The 26,290-nt window shown below is 43.3% G+C and overlaps 1 long non-coding RNA gene across 7 annotated transcripts in view; it reads left to right on the top strand.

Moving 5' to 3' along the window:
• The window catches only part of LOC139671262 (uncharacterized), a 135,500-nt gene that overhangs the window by 19,925 nt on the left and 89,285 nt on the right, over positions 1-26,290 (top strand). For 2 of the 7 annotated variants that reach the window (XR_011697694.1, XR_011697701.1), the window contains exons 2-3: positions 6,024-6,228; positions 20,015-20,389. The exons of 2 other annotated variants lie outside the window; for them this stretch is intronic. This is a non-coding gene — a long non-coding RNA (uncharacterized lncRNA). The remainder of the gene's footprint in view (positions 1-6,023; positions 6,229-20,014; positions 20,390-26,290) is intronic. 3 more of the 7 variants (XR_011697698.1, XR_011697696.1, XR_011697695.1) reach the window with 3 other exon arrangements.

The raw sequence follows: 26,290 nt of genomic DNA, 5'->3' as shown, positions 1-26,290 counted from the left end.
TTCCAGCTGAGCAGACATGCCAGGGCAGGACTGTGCTGGCAGCTGTTTGTGCTCCCATAGCTCTGCCACCACCGGCAGTGGTGGGGGACAAACTTGAAATACCCCATATTGCAACTGGCACCTGTTCTCTGAGAATCTTGGAATGTTTTATATAGGGAGTTTGGTATGTAGACATCTCCCTGGACATATTTATACAGCTTACCTGAGCCTAAGACCCCAAGAAATTTGTAATTTATGTATTTTTACAGGGCATCTGATTTTTGGCATTTTGTTCTGTCAACCAGCTCTCATTGTACTTTCAGATTCAAATGGCACCATGATTCTTACTATCTTAAATTAATTTTGATTACATCCCCAAAAGACATGTATAAAATCCATATGTAATAAAATATACCTGCCCCTAGCCCTTACCTTGCTCTGTATTGAGGCCAGGGATGGAGTATTAAACCGAGTGTCTGGAACTGGTCTTGTTTGCAGTGGCAGCAGCATTAAGAGGCATCAGACACCCTCAAAGATGTGGCTGAGAGACTGAAGGAGGTCAAGTTATGGGTGAAAGAGCAGGTCTCCCCAGAAAGGGCCAACTTCCTCCTTGGGAGCCAAGTTTTGGCTGTCCTGTTATTCTAACTGATTAGACTCATTTCTCGGATGAGGAACTAAGTGACATTATTTATGTTATATTGCCAATATGAGCTGCTGGTTTAGATTCAGTATGCTTTCAAAAATATTTTTAGTATTTTCTTTGCTTAAAGGGTAAAAGGGTATAGAATTGAAAACTGAATGCACATCCATACTTGCGTATACACAGAAAAGTAGTGCAAGGGACTGTAATTTCAGGGAGCAAAGTGTTCTGTTGGGATATGAAGCCGTTGTTTTTGCCTTACAATGTCCTTAATTAATTTTTCATTATTACAGGTATTGTTGATAGGATAGATGTTCCTCCCCAGAGAATAGCTGGTCCTCCAAGCTGCACTCCTCATCCAGGAGTGGCAACTTGGAGCTCCTAGTGCTGGAACTAAGTTTCACTGCCCTTGGGTTTTGTACATCTTAAACCTCTCAAATGGAGTGACGATCTGCATTGTGCAGTTTATATATTGTTTTTGTTTTTTATTTCCCTTGTGTAAGGTTATTTTTTTGTTCCCTGATGGTGTTTGCAACCTCTCTGTAGGAAAAGAGGAGGCAGCATTTTGGAGGACAATACACGTTTGGGTGATGCAGATGTCACCTGTGGGAGGTGATGTTATCCGCTCCCCTGCTGCTGTGTACAGCTCTTCTGCTGGGCAGCTGAAACCAGCTCCCAGGACAAACGTAAACTTCTTCAGCAAAAAAAAAAGCTTTTTTCTGTCTTTCCTTCCCCACTGCCTCCATAGTACTTTTCAAATTGATTGCGTTTCCTCAGCAGAACTACAGAGATTGTGGCTGTGGGTTATTCTGAACTTTATTTTAATTTATTTTTCATCATTTTACTGGCTCCTGGGACATCTTAAATATGGATCAAGCCAAGGCAAACATGAGATGCCTTGATTTCTTGTCTGTGAAAAGGAATTGATATGCCTTTGGGTGTGAGGATAGGGAATTTGCAAGTCTCTGGATACAGAATAGTTTTTTTTCTTCCCCTATGCTTATGAGATTTAAGAGTGGATAGGAAGTATTTGGATATTAAAGTGAAATTTATTTTTTACATACTAAAGCATTTGTCTGTAAGAAAAGTCTTTGCTGACTTGATATTTAATTCTTTTATTTTCTTTAGCCACATTACCTATTGAGATGCAGATGTTGGAGTGCATGATTTTACACTGCTTTGCTGACCTGCAGACAGCCCTTTTCCAAATCAAATGCAGCACCTTAACATAGGATCATGCCCCAAGCCTGTCTCATTGCTGCCTTTGGTCTCCATCTCATCCAGCCTTGCCTGCTGAAGTGCTGTTACCTGCAATGCTGTGATGGTAGCAACTCCTGCCATATGAGCAGGCAGGGAGGGTGATGATTTGCTGGTGATTTTTTGAGCTACCTTAAAATACTCATTTCACGGCAAGGTGATAATGTTTTAGATAAATATCCATCCAGGTGGGCCTGGTCAAGGGTCTGAAATGAGAAGTGGTTCCCTTTGCAAACATCCCCATGCCTTACACGAAATCTAAATAAAACAGAGATACTAATTAAATTCATGCACTCCTGGCATTTAGAAGAGGCCAAAGACAAGTGTGTTAAACCAGGTGACACAATCCAAACAACTTTACTGGTGGGGAGAATACATCACCCCTGCCAGGCTCTGATAGAATGAGGGCAAACCTCTATAAGATGTCAGTTTCCTTTTTGCCTTATATTTGATAATTCCCTGTGCCTTTACAGACCTTCTTGCTTGCAATGGCTCTCTAAACTAAGTAATGTCAGCAGTTTGAGGCTGTCAGTGGCTGTAGTTTCTTGTCCTGAAGGGTGGGGAGGCTTCATGCTAGATGAGACTTTGTTGTAGGCAGAGCTTTGCCAAGAGATTGGACTGCCAGCACCTGGGACAATCCGAGTGCAAGACCTGTCGAAATGCAGGCTCATTATATTCTAGAGTAAACTTGAGTGCTGGATTAAAAGTAAAACTCCTGGTTATTCCTGACCAGCTGCAGCTAGAGTGTTTTAGAGGATGTACCCTATGGTTTATTGTGCTGGAGTGGCTTGGGATTTGTCCCCAGCTGGTTGCCCCTAAGCTTCCTGCAGACTGGAGAACCTGTGCTCAGGTTTTCCCCTGTGTCCTCAGTGCCAGTGAGATGTATTTCAGCTTAGGTAAAAAGCCCATGCTGCAGCTGAGCCTGTGTACAGACGGGCTGTCCTGTTTGCTTGGCTGAGGGTTTGAAGGCAAACCTGGGATCTCAAGTTCTCTGTGGAGCATATGGGTCCTCCCAGCAGATGTACATGTAGAGACCTCGCCACGTTGCAGGGAGCTGGGGGTGTCCTGGCTGATACAAACCTACTGGTCTCATCACAGCTCCTGAGTCAAACTTACGTTAGAAGGCAGTGGAATACAAGAAATGAATCCATTTGCGTATCCTGGTAGTTGTATCGGAGCCACTGGGGATGTCCAGAAGGAAATGGTGTCACATGTTGGCAAGGCAGCAGCTGCATTTACTGGCTTAACTGAGATTTGGTCTTTGAAAATCTGCAGCTGAAAGGCTGAACTACAAACCTTAGACTTGAAAGTAATTTTTATCTAAACATACGGATCTGAAAGCTGGAAACCTATCAAAGGTACAGGCAAAGTATCTGAGTACCTTTGAAAACAAATGGCTTAGAAGAACACTGAGGCAGTAATCTCCAAAGAGAAGCCAAACAAGTGATGGAAGTATTTGGAGGATAAGAAACCAGAGTGTTTGCTGTAGCAGAGGGAGTGCTGGGCAATGGGATGGAGATGCACTGGGAGGTAGCAGGGACAACTTCTCTCTTGCGAAATTGTCAGATAGCGAGTATGTCAGATTTGTTGTAGCATGCATGTGAAGGGCTTTCAGTGGTGGACAAGAGTGATGGAGCCCTGCTTGTGTTGACTACAAGTAGCAAAAATCAGTGGAAGGCTTTGGGAGTTCCTGTCCTTGAAGGAATGGAGTAATCCCTATGATACATGGCACTCTGTCATGGCATAGTTTTGTCCTTGCTGGTAGCTTAGGCTTGATATGTAATTTATGTTGGGGATACATAATCCTATGCTGAGGGGTGAAAGCATCCTCCTGTCCTCAGAGCTGCATCCTTTGAACCTCTGGCTTTTGAACGTCTGGGTTTCCAGTGTCCTGTTACATGTCCAGAATGAGTTCCTATCAGAGAGAGTGATTTTAAGAGTTGTGGTATCTAGGTGGTTGAGGATAAGCAGCAGCCAATTAAGAAATACTTGCTAATGAGAGGAGGAACACAAGCGTGTGTAATGCTACTGCAATCATGAAGGGTCTTCCTTACCCTCATGAACAGCCAAGGTATATAATCTCATTAATAAATTTATCAAGCTGCATATTAAGACTGATTAGGCTGCCTGCCCTGGGACTGCTGGAAGGCATTCGGAGCTGGACATGACCAGGGACCTTCCAGCTGCAGCCTAAAGTAGTTCATAGCTAGCTGATACTCATTTACTCTTTTGCCAATGTTGTTCTTTAGCTTAAATCCCTCCTTCCATTATGCTGGCAGCAGGCTCACACACTCTGAATGTGCAGGTCCAGCAAAAGCAGCTCACTCTATCCTCTCATTTAAGAGAGGTATTTAATTCCTCTCCTGCTTGTGACAGCTTGATCCTCTATCAAGCTCTGTTCAAACGCATCCTTCTTTGAACATAAGCTCCCAGGTGGGACATAGCATCTCAGAGGCAGGTGTCCTGCTATTACTGGTGTAGCTTGATAGCTTTAGATATACCAGAAATACTTTGTTCTCTGGCCATCTCCAGAGCATCGTTGCCCTTGAAACCCTGCAGTGCTGATGTCCCCAGTTCACCTGCACTCACCTACAGAGAGAGGTGAAATTTCTAGTGGGACCAGCCTTAGCTAAAATCAACCTTCACCCAGCTCTGGCACTAAGCTCCAAGGTTTGTGACTTTGTGGAAAAATGCAGAACTTAGAAGGACCATCAACAAAAACGGTTAATTTTTCCTTATTGTGTCTTTACCAGGATTGTTTGGCAATGTCACAGAATCCTAGAAGGGTTTATCTTGAAAGTCACGTCTAAAGGTCATCCAGATTCAACTCTCCTATAGGGTTAGCAGGGACAGTAGATGAGCAGGATCATCCTCAACTCAATCAGGTTGCTGAGAGCCCCATCCAGCCTGGCCTTGAATGTTTCCAGGGATGGGGTCTCCACAGCTTCTCTGGGCAACCTGTTCCAGTGTTGAAAAAAACTTCTTCCTTATAGCTAATCTAAATCTTCCATCTTTCAGATTAAAATCATTGCCCTTTTTCCTATCAAACAGGCCCTGCTATAAAGTTTGTCTTTAAAAGGAACAATATAGGGTATAAAAATCCAAGGTTATAAGTCATAAAAAGTATATGTAATATAATGGCTTATTTATTTTTAGTTATAATTGTGTGAGTGATGATGGTGATGCAGTTGTAATTCTTTGATGGTTTTGTCCATAATTGACTTTCTCTTGCTAAGATGAAATTTCTACTTTCAATTTTCTGCAGACTTTGGGTGCTTCAGTTCTCTGTTTATTTTAACTATTTGCATCATCTTAAATGAAGGTTGTAAGGGCTGGAGTGAAACACCAGAGCTTTTAGGCAGTGTCATGATTCACCTCGCTTTCAAGGGGTCCTCCTCAGTGCTGTGGGTTTATTGCAGCTCTAGCTAGCTACTCATGCACTGAAGTCAGGACAAGCACCTGTGAAGGGACAGAAAATGTTTTTGCAGTGGTGCAGTTTGCAGTAGGCAGCTCTGCTGTAAATCAGGAGTTTGTGAGAGGTTTATCTGTCCAGCTGTACTTGTTGTTACTGTACTTTGAGGTCCATCACCCTGGCTGGCCCTTAGGATTGAACCATTGTTGCAGAGCAGATATTGAGAGGGCCCTTGCTTTCCATGCTTCAATTCATGTGTGTGGAAGGAAAGGGAAGAAAAAGGGGGAAAAGCCAGCCAAACAAAAAGAAAAAAGAAAAGAAAAAAGAAAAAAAAAGAAGAAAAGAAAAGAAAAGAAAAGAAGTCAAATTTTCTGCTACAGCTGTTTGAAACAATGAATGAACCATGATGTGAGGTTGTGGGTGTTTGTTCTTTGGCCTTCATTTCCTCATCCTCATCTTTTATTATTTCACAGTCTTGGAGGTGAGAAAGACCATTCTCAAGACATGGTGCCTTGCCCTGAATCCTGTCATACAACTCTCACTGCTGCTTCCCTACCAAAGCCATTTTATGATTCCTAGTGTACTGTGTGGCTCTGCCTTTATGAAGCATTTTCGGTACAAGGTGGTCATGGGAACTCATTGCTGTAGAGCCATAGCTGAGCTACCAGGCTGGGGAGTTGAAATCAGGATGCCACATAACTGCAATGACATAATATGCATGACTTTGACTTGCAGGGGGTTCAGCCAGGGTGGCTGAAGTGCTTGCAGACCGCATCACTTCTCCAGGAGTTTTGTCTGGAGGCACAAGGAGCTGGAAACCACCTCATGAAGCAGCTCAAGCCCTGTCATGCCTTGTAACCCAGCACTTCAAAGCCACCTGAAAGGGGTTGCTGTTGGTGCTGTGTGCTCTGCTGTAGGAGGAGGAGTGAAGTGGACAGTGGTGAGTACCCAATGCCTGAGCTGTCCTTTCTTTGACTCATCTGGGCTAGGGAGTGACCACCTTCCTCTTCTGCCAGACATGAAGTTATACCCAGGTGAGATTCCAAAAGGTCTGGTGGAAAACGCAAGATATCTGAGGAAAATAAAAGTCTCTGTATATCTATATGGACATAGGTAGTTGGTTTAAGCAGTGACCTTGTAGTACCGTGGAACCCTAGAGGTTGTGGCAGGTGGTCTCCCTGTGATGCAATCCCTGTGGTAGATGTCATCATCCCTGTCAGCCGCCTGTGCTGCATTCTGGAGGCTGCAGTGTTTGCCATGGCTGGAGGAAGGGGAACCATGTCAGCCTCTCATGTCAGCTTCTCAGCTGCTACCAGTAGCAGCTGAGGAATTAGTTTAAACTGTTGATTTAATTAAGCTGGTGAACACAGCAAGTAGTTTGTGCATGTCAGTGGTGGGTGCCAACAGAAGCATCCCCTCACACCTGTCAGCTGCATGAGACTACTGTCCAGAACATCTGACAACTGGATGCTGAGTAAGAGCAGTGTTTAGGTTTGTTCTCCTTTGGTGATTCTTGTGTCACTATGTTTAAAAAACATCCCTTTCACTGGGAGGCTCATCACATGATCTATGGAGGGTTTGCATTCTTCAGAGTTATTCCAGGTCCCTTTAGACATGGAGAGCTGTGATCTTTAGATATTACATCTAACGTGCCTCAGGCTATCCTAGTGAAAAGGACTATATTAGTGCCATGGAACCACTTAAAATAATATACAATAAACTATTGCAGGCTCTGGGTTGTGTGTGTCCATGGGGATGCTTGAGGGCTTGGATTTAGGAGACAACTTCACAGAGCTCCCTTTTTGGGGTCACATGGAGAAGGAGAGTGGCAGGAAGTGGTGATGTTAAGGCATTTGAGGATCACAAGATTTCTCATCTCCCAGTGTCCCACAAATGGGGCTATTTTTACCAGTTCATTACACTGTGTTAGAGTCAGAAGAGACCAGACTCCCACCATCATTCCCAGCCCCATGTGTGGTCTTCAATGGATTTACACTGTCGTGAGCATTCATGAGAAGACAGGAAGACAGGATGCTTTTATATCAGCATGGGTGCATTGATGCAGATCTCTACTAATGGAACTGTTTCATTCAAGGAAAATCAGAAATTTCCCTTGGTTTTGGGTCCTGACTAGTGGTGGTACTGGTACATGAGCTGCGCAGGCAACCACGTGGCAGTTGCGCAAGTTTCTAAATGTGGCTGAGAGTGGTTAGACCTCCTCAAATAAAGTTAAAATGGGCACAGAGCTGATGCATACACTTAGCTTCTGCTTGCAAAAAGTTGTTTGTGTCCAGTGGACCCAGGTTGGCACCTGTGAGATAATGTAGCCCTGAGGGGGTGAGTTCCTACATAGATTTGGCTTGTGTCGGTGAGAACAAGTTACCAACTAAACTGGGCTTTGTCAACTCAAGGCCACAACTTTGGTGGAGCCGTGGTAAGAGCAGGCTGGCTTTGGCATGTTTGGATATCGACATGATGCATTTCCTGGTGGTAGGTGGTGGGAAAACTCACGTCTGCTGTGAAATGAACACTCTTTCTTTGGAAAAGTACTTACTGAGATAGCGATGATGGACAAGTCTCTCATGATAAATGTGACTTCACAGATTGTATTTTCAGCCTCATGGAAAAAATGGAAAAGTTATCTAACACAGATCTGGAGGTTTGAAGGTAATATGTTCTAAAAATAAACATTAAAAATTATTCTTGAGCTTGGGCCAGGTTGCTTCAAGATCAAAATCAAGGCCAGGGCACTCCAGTTCAGGTTTCTAGGTAATTTTTATTGGCTTTTTTAATTGGTGCTGCTTGTAAGGTAGGAAAAAATGGTAATATTTACAAGGATCTTTCCACTTTTTTCGTAAAAACATGTTCCTAAGGAGTCCTGACACTTCTGCCAGTCTGATGGTTGCAGCCTTGTCTCTGTATAGCATGAGATTCTTTTTCTTTGATATACCAGTTTAGCCATAGGAAAAACAAGTAGTTTGGGTGCTTTTTGTATAATTAAGTGTCTTGTAACCTTTTTTTGGTATGGTGCTGTATATATAGTGACAGCATATGGATGACAGCATAGGGGTGTCTAGGTTTGAGGGGAAAAAACCAAAATGTTTTACCCACAAGCAGGGGAGGGGCCTCCTCCACGATAATCACACCACTCTTTATCAAATTTAAGAAAAGGAATTTTAATACAAGAAGGATAACTGCTATATATATATATATATATATATATATATATGTAAACAGACTAGTGCAACCCACTTCCCCAACACCACAAGAGAGGGAAAAAAAACAAAAAAACCAAAACAACAACAAAACCCAGCAGGTTTTTTTTTTCCGGGAGGAAAGGTTATACTCAAGTGTTCATATCACAGCCCGGCTGGCTGCAGAGTGAGTTTCAGTCCCTCTCCAGCGAGACAGACGAGCAGTGAGCTTTCAGATGGACTCAGTCTCTTCCCCCTGTGTTCCCCGTCCAAGAAGCAGAAAGGTACGAGCAACCAGCAGCAAATCCAAGGCAGGCAGCAGCAGCAGCAGCACGGCACGAAAAAGTAGTCCGAAGTAGGCAGCGGCAAGACAGCCAGGAAAACCCCAGCAGTAACCAGCAGGGCAGCCTGCCTCCTTCGAGCCCCCACTCCCCCGTTCCGCCGAGCCAAGACTGGGGAGAATATCCAAAAAAAAACCAAAAGAGACAAACCTGCCCCCACCCCAGCGATCAACAGTTAACTGCTTCTTTTGTTAACCGCTGGCCTGGGCAGTTAAGTGGCAGGGGAGAGAATTTACATAATAATCCCAAACTACAACAAGGGGCATAGAAGAACTTTAAAAAAGTAGACAGCAAAATAAATAAATTTAAAATCACCATTAATATGAACCCAGACAGACGGACCAAAGGGGAAGCAAATAAACAGCAAGAATAATTTCTTTTTGGGTTTTCTGATGTCTCAGTGGCTAGTTGCAGCATTTCTGATAGCTCAGAATTCCATTCTGCTCCACAGCAGAGCTACAGTGAGCACATCAGTTGGAGCCAGCTGGACCCTGGAGAGGATGTGGAAGAGAGTGAAACCTGGTTATGACCAGGCATGCACAGCCTGATCCAGCATGGGAGGCAGTGAGAATATTTTGGTGGAACCAACTTCGGATTTGTCTCTAAACAGCCTCTTGATGGTGGCTTCTGGCACTTGCCTCTGGGGCTGATGATTTCTGATGTTTTCTCTCTGAATTTTCCAGATTTCTATTGCTGGCTTTCAGGTCCTGAGTCTGTTGTGCTTTGCTGCCAGGCTGGAGAGCCAGGGAATTGGAGCTGGAAAAGCCATTGTGGCTTTTGAACATGCTGCTGCTGTTCTCTGGAGGGAGAATAAGTCCCCTGCCTGAGACTGCTGGGCTTTTGCTTGCCCCTTGGCACGGGCCCAGCTTCTGGAGGGATGGATGGGGCTAAGCACTTCAGGAGCCACTGGGGATGGGAAGAGGCTCTCTTTTCCTGGAACAGCCTGTTCTGACCCCCTTATCACTGGGGATGGCTTTGGGCACAAGGCTCCCCCTCCTGCCCTTAGCTTGCTGTGTCCTAGAAGGACATTACGGATTCCGGGACCTGTTGGAGCAACCAGTCATGACAGGGCTGGTTTTTCCAAGATAATCTTTTATCAGGAAAGCGGCTTGGCAGATGTAGGTGAAAGGTGATGCTGGCATGTTGCTGGTGCAGGTTGGCTGCCAGTTTCTCGTCTGAGTCCTCAGCTTTTTATAGCCTTGCTGCATCACGGCAGCTGCCGCCCGCCTCTCAGTGCTCTGGATCACTGGGCAGTGCTGGGACTGTGAGCAGCGTCAGCTGCAGGAGCAGCGCTGTACACTGACTGCAGTGTTACATCAGGGTTGCATCAGCCATAAATGTGTCTAATCTGATAGTCCAACTCCTAAATAACCAGCATCAAATGGGTTAGAGGAGGGCAGGAGGTGTCATTTTTCTGGAGAAAAAAAAGTTATTAATCTCCTCTAATATTTATTTTTAATTATCGTTGCTGGTTTTTAGCCCTGAATCATGAAGTTCAGTTGTTAGTATACCACTTCTATGATATTCTTGATCTATTTCCTGGAATATTCTTCATGTGTTTCAGTGTTCTCTCCTTCCTCCTTTCCTTCTTCTTTAAGCTTGGGTGCTCCTTTACCAAATATATCCCAGAGTCTGGCTATCTACCATGGGTACCTGCTCTGCATTTGCTGTCTTAAGAAAATGGAGAAAGGGGTCTGGAAAAGGCACTGATTTCTGCTCCAGCTTTCTCGGAACTGAGTTCAGCCTAGGAAGTGGATTGGCAAAAAGTGTGTCTTGATGAGCAGTTTCAGAAAGGAGTTATTACAGATATTTTGGTCCAATAGCCCTGAGGATTTACTGATTGGGGCTAACATTGCTTCACTTAAGGAAAGATAATATCACCTGCAATATCTCCATTCTTTATGCTAAAAGATGGGCATCTGCATGAAAAACAATCTTCTGTTCCTGGAGCAGATTATGACCATAAGAGGGTAATCCTGTCTCAGTTGAAGTTAATGGAGAGGCAGAAGTGGAACTGTTTGCTCCTGGCAAGGGTAAGCCAGATGCTTAAGAAAGGCTGGTCTTCAGTAGCTCTTGGGAAGGAGAGAAGTGAAGCTCAGTGCATAAGGAGCAGCTTTGCATTGGGTGTGGTGACAGGTGGGTGACAGATGGATCTGCTGTTGGTGTTGTATATTTGCACAGGAGGTAAGAGACATCCCTGACTTCACAACTGAGTTTGGTAGACATGCTGGTGGGTCTTCTGCTGAGAGGCTGCATGGAGGCTTTATCTGAGTCTTGGGCCTTGAAGCCATGGAATTGCTGAAGAGTCAGTGCTGCAGGAGCAGTTGTACAGGCTCCAGGCTTTCCCTCCATATGCAGAAATCAAGTTGATGTTTAAACAGCTTCATCCTACCGTAAATTTTTTTCCCTTTTTTTCTGGAGCAAGTCAGAGACCACTCACCTGCATCGCTGCCTCAGCACAGAGGAGTGGCAGTGCTTCCAGCAGCAGGGCCATGGCAGAGAACAGAGAGTAAAGTAATGCCGAAGCATGGGATGTATGGGTAGAGGGAACACTGCACCCTCCAGGGCAGCATCATCCCTGCAAAAGAGAAGTGACCTTTTGAACTGGAAACATTGGTGGATGGGGCTCTGAGCAGCCTGATCGGAGTTGAATACCTGCTTATTGAAGGGAGGTTGGACTAGATGACCTCTAAAGGTCCCTTCCAGCCCAAATCATTCTGTGTTTCTATGACTGTAAGTTCTCCTGAGACTCACAGGCCGTGTATGTAAATACGCTGTTTAACTGCATTCACATACAGCTAGTGGTATGTGGCTAGGAATTCCTTTGATGCCTTTAGATGCTAATGTAGTGATAGAACATTCCCTTATTTTTCTCACAGCATATAAGCTCTTCAGAAAACCAGGTCACTAAGCATTTAAGAGCATGGACATGATTAAAATAAAGATATTGATAGCAATAAATGAGTGAAAAGAGATGCAATACATTGACAGTCTTGGAATAAAAATGTAGAAATCTCCTCTTTGGGCTACAGGAAGGTTAATTGATTTTGTGAGCACATTCAGGCATCAAAATAATGGGGATGCCAACCTGAGGAGATCATCTATCCCCACCACTGAGCTGGACCCTGACTGCTGCCTTGTGTGTTAGAGGTGCAGGCATGAGGGGCAAACAGCTGATTCACTGCAGGATTCACTGCAGCTCCCTGTTGCTGGGCTGTATGTTAATTTTGCAAACATGGAGAGGATTATACAGGAGCCAGATGTGTTTTCAGGGTTCTTGTTTTTGGGTTTGTTTTTTTTTTTTCGCTTGATGTGACTGCACCAAGAATGGAATAATCACCAAGAATGGAGGTGAAAGCAGAGTGATGGGAACAGAGACTTGGTAGGACTGAATTGGTTTTGTTTAGGAGAATTAAAATTTGTGCATGGTAGGGAGTACTCTGTGAAAGCAAGACAGTGAGCAAAACATCCCTTTACAAACATGGGATGGGGCAGGTAGAGCTGGAGTGCAGTACTTGATGGGAATTTTTGCATCAGCAGAGAACGAATTTGCTCTTGGATATCAGTGGAAAAATGTGTCCTGGGCTGCAACTGTATAGTGTAACTGTATGATTCAATAAATAAAATCTTTCCATGCTGATTTAGTTAAACCAATGCAACCTCTATGTTTGGATGAAGCCTAGTCTTACACTGTTACAAAATCTTTTCTAATAATAGTAGTTTCTTTCACCTCAAGAAGGTTCTGAGCTTGTGCCCAAGTGACTTCACTGAGCTGCATGTTAAAGCTGCCTGTAATAGCAGGGCAGGCATTTATTTGGATTTGACAGCTGAAATGAGCCAAGATTATTCCATGGACTTTGGTTTAATGACAAACACATATTGTGTTATTATTTACAGAATATTGAACATATACTCTTAACAAGTAGAAGCTTTAAAAATGTAATAGGAAGACAGAGCCTAATCTGCCAAAATGTTTCTGTGCTGCTATTCCCAGAGCTGTTTTGAAATCTTCACCTTAGTTGCCTTTGTGGAGCCTTGTGCCAGCCCTGGAGCACTTTGGGCTTCTGTTGGGCTCTGCAGGAATACTTGGACCTCAAGCCAAGTGTGACAGTGCACAAGGAAAGTCATTACCCCTGGGCTTCTGTCCGATTCTTGCACGAGGACCAAGGATTCAGCTTTTAAAGGAGCCAGATATTAGGCTGAAAATGTGTCAGTCCTGCAAGGGATAATTTACACTCATTAAAAACCATCTTTTTCCTTCTCATCCCTTACGCCCTCGCTGCTTCTTGATTGATTTTCTTTATCCACGATAAATGCTCCCAGTAAGAGCAGTGTGTGGTTTCCCAGAGAGGAGCAGTAGGCTCAGTAATCAGCTTAGGGCCTCACTGAGCCAGCAAATCAATTAATCAAATTGGCATTTGTGGGGCTGGAGCTGTATTGGTTCAGTGCTGCAGTGATCAAACTTCACCAGCACTGGGGCTGTCAGCTGTGTTTTTGTCCCACTGGTGCCTTCAGAGAACCAACCCAATCATCCCAACTCAACCTTTTTGGAGCTGAAGCAGGGGCATGGATGTCTTAACAAGGAGAACTGCAAATCCATTTTAATAGATTTCAGGAGGCTGTGATGGTGGGAAGCTTATAAAAGCAAATGTCAACTATGAATAAGATGCCTGGAGTTGGTTGACTTTATCTTTGAAAAGTAAGGGGCTGGTGTCTTCTGTTCTGTGCGGTTTTGTTTTTGGGTTTTTTTGTTTGGTTGGTTTTGTTTTTTTTTTTAAATAGCATACAATTAATCTCTCTGTTAGCCACTTTTACAATTTTAGCACAAGTCCTTTGCTCCTGAAGTGATGTAATCTTATGAGAATTTCAGCATTTATTTGACTACAAAGCATGTTTTTAGCCTGCATGGTGACAGCCTAGATCCTGTAGGCTTGAAGAATAGGTCTAAGATAAAGAACTGAAAGTGTAACGTGCAGAAGGATTATTTTTGCAGCTGGTGTAGTGATTTTTCTTTCCCTTTACTGTAAGCTAGTAACTAATGCAGTAGACTAAAAATCATAAATAAAAGGTAGCAAAAAGTGTCTACAGGCTTCAGACTGAGCCCTGCTCTGGGGAGCTGGGATGGTTGAGGTGACAAAGCCAGGCGTGGGGAGCTGCAGGTCAGTTTGGCCAAGGCATGAAGTGAGGTTGCAGTGAAGTTTTCCACTTTCCTGAGAATCACAGCAGTGCCTGTTGAGGGAGTTTGGCACTGGGCTGTGTGTTTGGATGCAGCCAAGCAGCTCTGGAGATAGAGCAGCAACTCCATGTGAGAGCTCCTATGGGTCTTTGGAGCTAGACATGGGATGGTGGGAGAGCTATCAGCTTCCTTGTTGCCAAATACCTGCGTAAGAGGCCAGAGAAAAGAAAGAGGCTCTTGTTGAACCTTCTGGCAACATGGAAGTGAAATGATACTCACCTGGGTGTGAACAGTGGAATGGAAGGGCCTTTCCTTCACCCAGGTGTGGGAACCTGCCTTTCATTTTGATGCACAGAGCTTGACTTTTCTTTTGGTAGGTGAAGTTGATGGTTGTTGATTAATTGAGAGCCTATTTTTATAAAGCAAGCAAACAAAAGAAAAAATCCATTCCCTCCTGCACTTGAAGGGTCACAACTTTTCTCTGCAAGCTTAGCCTAGGGACCAGCATTTCTGAAAAACAGCTTTGAAGCGAGAATACAGAGTCCTGGGAGAGCAAGAAGGCATGAAGTGCTTGTCCCTTCTATTACTGCATCCCCTTCACTGGACCTGTAAGTCTGATTTTCCCTCATGTGCATCCCATGCCAACAATGTTTGGGAACTGAGATCAGATTGGTCTTTTTTGAATAAGTCAGTTATTGAGTATCGCACATTCTTGGAGCATCACTGAGTGGTCAGGTGGATGTTCCTCCTACCCAAGGACCCCGATTGCATCTCAGAAGGAGTGTAGCCATTGTCTGAGCTAAAAGTGGTTTGGGGTCAAAATGGTCATTCTTGATAGACTTTGTTTTAGTGTGTCACTTCAATTTTTCCAGGTGAGGCAATCTAGTATCTCTTGAAAATGACACTCCTGAATTCATTGTAAAGCATGTTTTGTAAAGAGGAGGATGTGTGGAATGCTGTCTTTCATCTTAGAGCTGATTTCAATAGCATGAAAGAAAATTATTTTTCTTAATACTATCATCTACCAAGTTGTGAAACATTCCTGTCTTGAATACTATAAAAAGGCAAGTTAATACACATTTTACAGTTTGTTCCTTTGCTCTTCTCTGTGTAACAGTCTGCCATTTATTAGGAGAGTGTCTTTCCTTACTCCTCCTCAGAGAATGTTATTAAGTTTTTTCTCATCAGATGGTGCAGATAGAGAATAAAGTTATTAAATTTTACTTTGAAAATGGTCCAAGGTGACATTAGGTGCTTAAAATGTTAGATTGTGTGGTATTTGCTTAAAATTTTTCTTTTTGTCTTAAAAAATGGTTAAAAAAACAGGCTTAGTTAGAAAGCATCTCACCAATCCTTCAAATCATAGCATCCAAGTTTGTGATCCTAATTCGGAGTCATTCTGTAAAGTCAAAACAGCATAGTCATGATGTGCATTTTGTGTGAGAACTTGAGCTGTAAATACACAGCCCCTTGGTCACTTGGGTGGTGCTTGAGGTTGTTTGGCAGATCCATACCTAGTGTGGATGAAGAGTCCTGGATAGATGTGAGTGAGATGAATTTGTGTGATGATACCTTCAGTGGAATAGCTAGACTTACATTTTTAAATGTACGTTTTATTTGAGAAACTATTACAAGAGTTCTTGGGAGCATTTTTGTGTTGCACGTCGTGCATTACCAAAGAAGGTGCCTTCGGGAGGAGTGTAGGTTGGAATTCTCAGTCTACCAGGCAAGCCTCCTGTGCTTGTCTATTTCCAACCTTCTTCTTTTGGTTGGAGTTTCCAGGAAGGAATTGATTTTTAGGATGAAAAATAGTAGAGTGAGTCAAGAAAAATGGTTCTTGCCTTCATTGTGTTTTCCTAAAACACTCACATCTCTTCACCCGGTCAGAGGCTGGTGAAGCATCTGTGAAGTGCCCTTCCCTCATGAGTAATGTCCCAAGCATAGCTGCTTTTTTCTGCTCTGGGAGCAAAAGCCCCAGCTCTAGAGACTGCCTGGGATGTTGGCCAAGCTTGTGAAGTCCTCCAAAGCAGCCAGGTTACTCCAAGAACTTGGTGTTGCTGAGTGAGGAGAAAAAGGAGCTGCAGCCTTTACACCTTTGTTCTTTGGGTGGGGATGAAAATAATTTAGGTTTAGAGTTTTGTTTATTTCTCTGTTATAAGGATGTAAATATTATGGGCATGTAGTGAGCCTGTTAACTGGTGTCCTTCCATAGTGCCATAAAACAAACAGATCCATTTTGCAAAACTGGATCCAGTTGACCCAAAACCCCCTGATTTTGCCACTCTCACTGTGATGTCAGATTTAGTCTATAGCTCTTCTAAAATTTCCTGCCTAAGAACAGGGAGCCAAGGAGAAGTTTTAGAGGTGGGCTTACCTGATTCACCAGTTGGATGTTGTTGCAGGATACAGTCTGGGCTCCTGCCCTCTTACTTCTGCCAGTGCTGGTGCTGAGCCTACTTTGGCTCACTAAACCACAAGAAATCTATTCCCCACACGGTAGCTGAGATACCCACTGTAGTGAACTGCTGCCTTTCAGCAAATACACCTGCAACTGTTTGCTTCTAATGAGCTGGAGGTTTATAAAAAACCAGAAAAGTTGAATAGCTTTCTTTTTCTTTTTTTTTCCCCTCTGCTGGGTAGCATAGACTTTGATAAGCAGTCTCTACACCTGGAGATGTTCTCCTTCATGGGGATATGTAGCAAAGCCATTTTGGGATGTTCACCTTGTGCTCAGGAGGGGATTTTGGTGTCAGCGAACTGAGGACATGCTGCACACAGTGCCTGGTGGCAGGAGCAGCAGATGTGAATGCCCCTGGTTGCATTCTTACCCATAATAAAGTCACTACGGGAGCTTACTACAGTGATCATGAGGTTTAACAGGGCCCTTACTGCACTTAAATCACATAGCTGGGTTGTAATGAACATGCTGAAGTGAAAAAACAGCTCTTTCCTTAAAATAAGAAAACACAGTCACAGAAAACATTCTTTGTTTTGTTTTTTAAATGAGCCATTGCACTTGGGACTCTTTAACAGTTAAAATTTTAACAGGTGGGACTCCTTATTCTTCTCTCTTCCTCCTGTATTTTTTAACTAATTAGGAAAAAGTCTTTTAACTCTTTTCATGTGTCTAATAATTATGTGGGGTCTCTCTGTCACAGAGCGCACTTTGCTCATTGCTGGTTTCCTACGGCTCATGTTGACAGGTTCTTGCTGCCCTTGGAGAGGAGCCATGGGCTCGGGTTGCTGCTTTCCGTGTTGAGGGTGATGCCTTGTTTGCTCAGAGCTGGACACATGCTCAGCTCATGGTGTTTCTTTGTGCAAGTGATTCAACCCTTGTTGTGTATGAGTAATGGCGTAATTTCTTGGCCAGGGATGGGGAAGATGAATGTGTTTTCCAAGTGCTGGCCCACGACTTGCAAAATCTGGATGTTCTTCATGGCTTTGTTGCTAACTTACTGCATGACCTTCAGTAAGTTACTTAGGGCAAGACCTAAACTATTGGTCTTAGGCAGTACTCATGGACAGTCTGAAGGGAGGACCCTCCAGTTTGAGGGGGAAAGCAGAAAGCTGCTAAGAGCCTGGAGTAGAGTGAGCTGGAGATGGAATCAGTGTCATCCTAGCAGGCAATGTGCTTGGTTTTAATGATCTGGTGAATTTTAGGAGTAGAGTCTAGAGAACTGGAAAGTTGTCTTTTCAGGCATGTGCTAGGCACAAGTTTGGGTTTCATCTGCACCTCAGACTGGGAAGCAATAAGACAGTGTCTTTTCCTTACATGAAGGGGTGGAAAGTGCTAAGGATTCTCCATAAAATGAAGGAAGATGCTTAAAATGAACATTAATCATCTGCCATTGGTTCATCTATTGCAATCTGCCTAGAAAAGCTCATATGATTATATAAAAGTATAAAATATGCAAGATGCTGGTCACTGAGCGTTTCCATAGCCCTTGACTCCTGCTGCCACCAAGTTAGGCTTGAGGGCAGATGATTGGAATGGTGTGGTATATGCAAGATGGAGGGAGATATAAAAGAAAGAAAACAAAGAAATTACATTTTAATCTGTTGGACAGTGAGGACTGTTGGGCTCGTCTCCCAGGAGAAGTGAGCAAAGTACATATTGACACATCCCTAGTAGAGCTGGGACAAAAAGCCCTGCTGCTCCTCTGAGCACAGCATGATGAGGAGCTGGGTTGGTGGAGCAAGACTCATTTCTCTGGTGACAGAGATTCATCTCTGTTTGCGTGCCTATATTTTACAGGTAATTGGTTTATGAAGAAAACAGAATTTGAGGCACACGTTCTTGCCATAGAGAAATAGGTTTTACAGGCATTTTGAATGTCATATAGTTATCAGAGTGGCTGAGGTTGGCTGTGTAATTAGTGGAAAAACACTAGAAGAAAGGACAAGACAATTCAGATTTCTTTTTCTATGAATTACCACACTTCAACTGCAACTCCATCTGTGAGCCTGTCTGCAGACTTCCAGTTGCCTGGTATAATTTTCATGCTGGGTTTTGTAACAACAAAAACACATTGCTAAGACACCAGATTTTCATGGGTTATGGTGGTGTCCCGTTGGTGGCACCACAAACCAGGTTAGTTTAGGTTGTGGTTAGGCTGCATCTCTCCTGCAGAGACGGCAATTGGAACTGTTTTCCCTAGGGAGGAAGAATTTTTGGTTCAAAGTAGGTTTTGTACTTGAGGTGATTTAAACATGATCAAAGTCCGTGGTATTTTATTTAAAATAAACATGATTCTCCTAATCAGACCTTTAAAGAGAACATCTGGGGAAAAAGTGATGCATTTTTGTACATTTAATTATCCACTTGATTTTTTTCCTTTTAAATATCTGATGACGTTTCCGCTGTTTGAGGATAGATAGGATTTTATTGACACAATTAGCAAAACAAAGTATTATCATACCTTTTCCTTAATCCTGTGCTATTTGATCTATTTGCTTGCACTTTCATTACTCCTTTGCTTGGTTACATTACACAATGTTACCACCTTCCTGTGCCGCTGCAGCTAAAACAAAGTGAAAAAAAAAAACCTTTTGGCTCTCATCTGCTCTCTGCTGGTTTTTTTTTTTCACAGATGAACTAGAAAGCAGTGTCGGGCAAAGAGTTATTTGAGTTTCCTTTCAGCGCTTGCTGGGCATTACTTCCGGCTTTGGCACTTGCCTGTGTTTATGTGACAGTTTTCATATTTTAAAATAACAAACAAAAATCCCAGCAACTCTATTCCCGGCATAATTAGTAAAATCGGATTAAAAGAACTGTGAAAACAAACACCCAAAACTCTCCAGATTATGATGGGTTTATATACATCAAGTGCTAGAATCTTTATGACTAATTGCCTGGTTGTTTTGAGCCACTTTGAAGGGATGTGTTTACTTTCCCTGAAGGCAGAGGTGGGAAACGGCGCTGCCTGTGTGGAGGTCACCGTAGGTTGTTGTACTTAATAGCTGAGTGTTTCTGCTATGTCAGGGATAGGATCCCCCTGATGGATTGGGGCAGACCTTGATGCAGATTCCTGGTGGTGTGGTTCTCCTGACGGTGAATAGACATTTTCTTCTGAAGTCAGGAAGGCAGGTGGTCCTGCTGATCTGCTGCCTTTACAATCCTCTCTGTGCTTCTCTTTGCTGGTAGAGAAATACCTCATTAGGTTTAGAAGAGGTGGAAAAAGAGGAGAGATGAGGAAAACTGTCTGCTTTCATCTGAGAGTTTTGGAAGGATCTGTTTGTTAGGTGAAAACTTTTTTCAGTTACTGGCCTGTCCTCCTCCTCTCACATCATCTGGCACATGTGAGGCATCTGGAAGTGGTGGCTCCATGTTGTGCCTATGCTCACCATGACAGTAATTTAAATAAATAATGCAAATTAAAAACAAAAAGAAAAAATCCCTAGAACTTCCTCCTGTGCAAAAATAAATCAAAATATATGAGTCTGCATGGGAATAAGCCTCATCCAATGTGGTAAGAGCTGTTGTGTAATGGCCTGTCCCTTTCCTCTCTTCTGAAGGTCCCAACCCCACGCGTCCCACTGGTCTGGAATAATGTTTGAAGGAGCCTGGCAGTGCAGTCCTTTTGGTAGCTCCCAAGGGTTTTTAGGATCATGGGATGCATGGACATATGGACCCATGAAACCCTCTGGAGAATGTTGGCTATGGATCAAAGCATCTGGATGTTCCTACCATCTTTTTACCCATTTTTTTCCTGGGTCTCCTTGTGTCATTTGGAAAGGAAGCCTCTCTGTCCTGAGGATTATAGCATACCGGTCACTTACTGGAATACCTCCCCAGGCATCTTCTCAAGATGGAACTATCACTTTATCCAGCTGAAAGATATTTTTCTTCTTCCAGAGCTTTTCCAGTGCAGCAGCACTCCTGTCCAGCAGGTATGTATATGGTTTTCTCTGACTAGCTAGTTTGCTTGCTTCATCTTTAGGAGTTCAATCATTTTTTTTCCTTGCTAGTGTCTGCTAAAGGTTAAGACCTTCCTAAGTCCTTGTTGCCATACTCCAAAGGCGGCTTTTCCTTGTTGGAACAGACTCAATTTGAGATGTAGGTTCGTGTGGAGCAGTGGTGTCCGCTTTTCCTGAAGTTTTTGATATCCAACCTTAGCCTCGTAAATGAGGAGAGGAATGGATTTGCTGCTCTTTTTTCTTCCTTCTGGATCTTCCTGGACTCTTGGGCAGCTGTGTTTGTAACCCACAGTTGGCACTGGCCAGTTTATCGGGATTCATTGTCTCTTTTCAAAGGGAATGACACAAATGTTTAATCTATTTTTCAATTTAACAGTGTTTCTGCTGAGGAATGTAATTTTGAGAATGATTTATCCCTTAAAGAGGAGATGCCTTTAGCTCTCACATTGAAACTACTCGTATTCAATATAGATGTGGATAACTCAAGCAGTGATAGCAGCCAAATTTGCATTTTTATAGTCATTTACAATGTGTTATATGTTTTTGTGAAGGTGACAAGTTTTTTTTCTATTTTCTTTAATGGCAGAACTGGATCATTGTTTTGGTCTCTGTGGGTATCAATTTGCTGTGAAAATCATCCTTTTGGCACTTGTGCTGGTTTGGTCAAATGCTTATGTGTGCTGGTGAACAGATCTTTCCTTCTAGGGGTAGCCAAAAAATTAGCTCTTTGTATCTAACTTATTTATATTTACTATACAAGGAGGAGGTGCTGAAGGAAAAGGGCTGAAAATGCTTTCCTGTACATTTATTCTGCATTACCCTCAGCATTTGTGAGCCATTAAAAGTTTCATTTTCTTGCTTTGTAAGCACGATTTTTCAGTAAAGAAAGGAAATGTGGGTAGCTGGATGAGTAGAGCATGTTCAGGGGGAAAAAAATGATCAGTTGCCTTTCTCTTGAATTTGACTGCAAATCATAGGCCAAATGGAGATGGTAGACAAAGACGGGGATAAAGATGTTCTTTGCTTTATCTAGCAGCAAAGTCTCTTACAGGCTTGCTGTGCCTGTAAGAGAGGTTGGAACTAATCCCAGGGGTTTGGACTCGTAGGTGAACAGCAGCATCATGCCAGGTTGGTGGGGATGGGCCATGGTCAAGCCCTGTGCAGAGCATGGTCGTGTGCCAAGGCAGAGCCTTCTCCAGTAGGACTGACTGGAGGATCAGCCAAGCTGTGTCAGACCCTTGTGCTTGCTCTCCTTGGCTTTGTGCTCTGATGCATTGGCATTCCCTGGAAACAGCTCTTTATTCCAAGATAAGAGTTTTCAGTTCTTAACCTGAATTAATTTCACGGGTGGGCAAGCCCCACTGGGTGGGTTGAACAGGAAAGATGTCCCACCCATTCTTCTCTCTCATGAACACAGAAAACAGCTTTCCCACCATCGAAATTCTTGATGTTTTATTAACTAACTCCTAACAACTTCTACAGCACCTAAGAAAGAAGCAGCACTGGCAGTTTGAGCTTTTTATCTACAATTAAAGTAAACACCATTGTTATTTAAAGTACTTTTTTTTCCTTTTCTTTTTTTGGTGGCCAGCAGTTTGATAAAGGCATTGCAAACCAGTTTTCCACATGTTCCTGTAAGGTGTGAAAAGGTCCTTTGTCAGCAGCACACTGAGGTGGAATGAGCTTTATCTTTTGTAAGTAACTAGGAGCAAATGGGCTATCAGTTGCTCTGCTCCAGTGCTGCAGTCCCTTTGGTGCTTCTGGGGGTGCCTGTTTGGAGACCTAACAAACCCTGCCTGTGACCTGTGTAACCCAGAGCAGCCCCAGGGTGCTTGCCCTCTGCATTGTACGGGTCTGTGCTGACACCAAGCAAGGAGAAAAGCTGCGGCAGATGTACCCCGAATCTGGCGTTTTACATTGCTCCTTGCGGTGTGACTCCCTAGTCACACAGTCCTGCAGGCACCTGGCAGACCTGGGGTATCAAGGGGTGGCCCGAGAATTAGAGCTTGGCCAAGAATGATGTTTTGGTTGCAAATGTGCAGCTGTCCTTTACAGAAAAGAAAATTAAACTCGGATTTTGTTCAGAGCAGATCTTGTCCTGCACAGACATGGGGAAGCTTCAGAGGGTAAGAAGTTGAAGGTCTTTCCCCTCGGTCAGTGTGAATATCCAGGCAGGGAGGGCTGCTAGCTGCATCCCTGGATGTTAATTAAAAGATGAAGCCCATAAGCATTTAAAATATTTGCTGGTAAAGTAGAAAAGACTTCCTTGCAGTCAGGGTGCAGATCCTTGGATCAAAATGTCCTCTAAGGGGTTGGTCTGTGGACAGATGCATGTTATTAATAATAATAAAAAAATACAAAATGATTCAATTTGGCTGCCTGTGAGGGTTATGTATGTGGGTGTGTGTTTCAAAAGCACGTAACTGATTATAAAAATCATTGATGGGCTAAGTCGGTATTAAGGATGGTTGGATGACCGTGAAAAGCGGCCCTGGCACATTGCAGGGATGTTCTTGTCATGACTAACCCTCTCACTCTCACCCCAGTGGAATTTTTTAGTGCCCAGCACAGACAAGCACTGAAATTTCAGGTTTGCAGAAGTTTTTAACTCTCTCCCCAGCTGACAGCAAATAAAGGAATTGCAAGTATTTATTGGTTTAAGGATAAAAAAAACCTCAAAGCTATAAAATAAATTTGACAATGAAGTATTTTTAACGGAGTCTTACTTTCTTTAGAGGCTTGTGTGTTGAATGTGTCAAAGCCTGACAAAGGAAAAGGTTTTAATCTACAGGTGCTGTCTCTTGCTTGGTGGTTTCCTGTTTCTAAAATTACTTCCAGTTTTTCTGGAATTGGGGCTGAAACTAGTTTTATCTTTCAGTTTGTGGGCAACCTCCCTTACCACTTCAGCAGGCAGGATTTGCAAGTGTTGGGGGCAGAAAATGCAAGTGCTTTAAAAGATTCTTATTTTGGCTGCCAAAACTCCATTTGCCACTTTTAAAATATTTCTAGCTGAATATTTGGATTTGCATCTTCCTCTTTTTGAGGAAAATGCTGAAGCTGCTGATGCTAAAATTTCACTTCAACCTTTCTTTCCCTGTCCTGCGTGGGAAATTTGGAGCAGACTGTGCCCTCAAGGATGAAGGATGGTGATCCACCTGTGCTCATCTTCCTGCTGCAGACCCCAGGACCCTGATTTGGAGGATGCAGGCTTTTGCTTATTGTGCAGCAGTGAGAGTCAACTCAAGCAAAGCAAATCAATTGTGGATCTCAGTCTTTAGGTTGTATTAAGTCCTTCAACCCCTTTTGCAACATGCGTTTGCTTAGGGGCTAACCCTCTCTTGGTGCACTTACTAATGCCATTTGTTTTCAAACTTTGTACCCTTAGTGGAAGGCATCTAATTGGGGATACACAAGGCCAATATTTCTATAAGTAAATAAATATATATATATTTATTTCTATAAGTAAATAAATATTTATATATTTTTAAAGATCTGGAATAATCCTGCTACTATGTCTTGAAAGATCCTCTATTTATTACTTAGAGATATTGCTCTGAATTTTATATTGACTAGAGCATCATAGTCATTACTTTCAGAATGAAGACCTTTCTTAATGTGTGATCTTCACTTTTCCATGAGTGCCTGCATCTGCAGGTGCTGATTCACTCTGCACAGTAAATACTGAACTATTTGCTGACTTAATGTGCTCGTCAGGTTGCAAAGAAGCAGTGAACTGGCACAAGACATGTCCTTGTTAAAGCCAGGAAGGCAAGAGGTATCTGCTCAGCTCCTAAATTTTTTGTGTTTGAGGGGTCTGTGCAGAGCTGAAAGTGTCGACAGGCTGTTTTCTTGGGCCCCCATCTGCTGAGCAGCATTATGTGGATTAATATTGAGGAACTCTTAGTGAAATTTATCTCATGCCATGAAAATGTAAAGCCTCCAAAGCTGGCTGGCATCCCAGGGCTGCGAGAGGCCCTTGGAGGGGCTCCTGGTGAAGGTGACAGGATTTGCACTGTCCCAAAACCATGAACAGGACATGATCTGAACAGTTTCTAATTGAGATTTAATAATCTTCAAGCTGGTCTGATTGCTGACTTTGGCCAGCAGACAGTATCTGTCAGACAGGAATGGATGCCATGGGGCCAGCCTGCCACCATGGGAGGGCTTCTGCCCAATATTCTGGTCCTACAGCATGGAGCCCAGGTCAGAAATGCCACTTTGGGCAGTATTTTATTCTGAAGGTGTTTCTTGAGCTGGAAGCGAACCTCACTCCTGGCGTCCTAGTTTTTCCCTGGCAATGTTTTGGGGATCCTGTGGTTTTGCTGGCTTTGCTCTTGCAGGGTACTATCATTGCACTGCTTCCTTTTTATCTTTGCAGTGTCAAAGCCAAGATTAGAGACCTGGGCTTCAGCAGCAAAAAGGGGACCTGTGTGCAATAAAAACACTCTCTCTATATTTATAAATATTATTGTAGGCAAGCTGAGGGATGAGGCATGGCTGCATTCCAGCCCGGTGCCTCTCAAAGGTGAACCTCTGCTCACTATCCAGGTGAGATGTCCAGCCTAGTTTGCCCGGCTGGGGACATTCACTGGGATGCTGAGCAATGCTGGGTTGCCCGCACTGCCCCAGCATCCTGCAGGCTGCAGGGGCTTTTCCTGCCTTTCGGCTTGGCCTCCTCTCCACAGTGTGGCTGTGCCCTCCTGCTGGCTGGCAGCATCATTGTGGCAAATGGACGCTGAATTGCCATCAGTCTCTCCCCACTGGCACCATTGCTTGGATTTCATTATGCTTTTTGCAAAGAGCAATTCTTCCTTCTGAGGCCCCTGTGCTGTTTTAACCAGGGCTACATTTGCATCACCATCAGGTGGTTTTCATTTGACCTTTGCCCTGCTTAAAAATTAAATACCGAGGTACTAGGAAGAGAAGTAATCTCGCAGATAAGCACTTTTTCTCTGCTCTTCTGTAATTCACGGGGGAGCTGGCTTACTACCCTGCCTGTGGATGACTAAGGAGGAAATTCTTTTTTGGTTAGGATAATGCTGACAGTTCACTGGAATTTTTTTTATCATGGGTTTATCACTTCCTCCCTTCGAATTCCTAACTCTTATGTGCAGGGCAGGAAAAAAAATAGTGGTGACCACAAGTTATGGAATTTGCCTTCTGTGGAAAAGATGCTGAACAGCTAAATGGTGCTGTCAGGTTTGCCATGGTTTGCATAGGGGATTTGCTCCATATCCAGTTATATAAACAGGCTGGGTAAAAGTCATGAATATTCTAACAGCTATCACCTTTCAAATGTGTTTTTTTAATGTTGGAGTTAATTAATGCTCATATCTCTTGAATATAGGTGAGTGTAAGCCTACTCATCTTTCAGGTGGGGAGGAGGATTGGATTTATCACAGGCCTCTCAGAGATGGCAGGGTCTAATTTGAGTTTACGTGTAATGAGTTTCTGGGTCATCTTGTTAATCTCCCTACCTCCCTTTTTTATAGAGGGGATCTGGATGTGTGTCTCTAGAAAACTCAGAGGGAGTTAGCCAGAGAGATTCTGCCTTAAGGTTAAACACATGTGTGTTCTCATGGTGTTTGCTTCTGGATGCTGTTAGGTGATTGTGCTGTTGATCCTTCTGCAAAGGCTTGACACTGCTTCTGAAAAGCTTTGACACTGCAAAGCATTGTTTATTTATGAAAGTGTTATTATATTTTGAATATCTATTATTCCTATCTTGTCTTCAAAGTGACATTATATCATAAAATTGCTCTTATATTTCAGAGCTTTGAGGAAAAGCTGTTTTTTTTGTCCCAGACTCTGTGACAGTACTGGAAAGTGCCTTACCCTTTGTATCTTTGTAGACCCCTTTTATGATTTGTGAGT

This window comes from Pithys albifrons, chromosome 4 (genome assembly GCF_047495875.1).
Source record: "Pithys albifrons albifrons isolate INPA30051 chromosome 4, PitAlb_v1, whole genome shotgun sequence".
NCBI classification, from domain to species: domain Eukaryota; kingdom Metazoa; phylum Chordata; class Aves; order Passeriformes; family Thamnophilidae; genus Pithys; species Pithys albifrons.
Note: the sequence above shows the minus strand (reverse complement) of the source record. Positions and strands in the feature narration are given on the sequence as shown.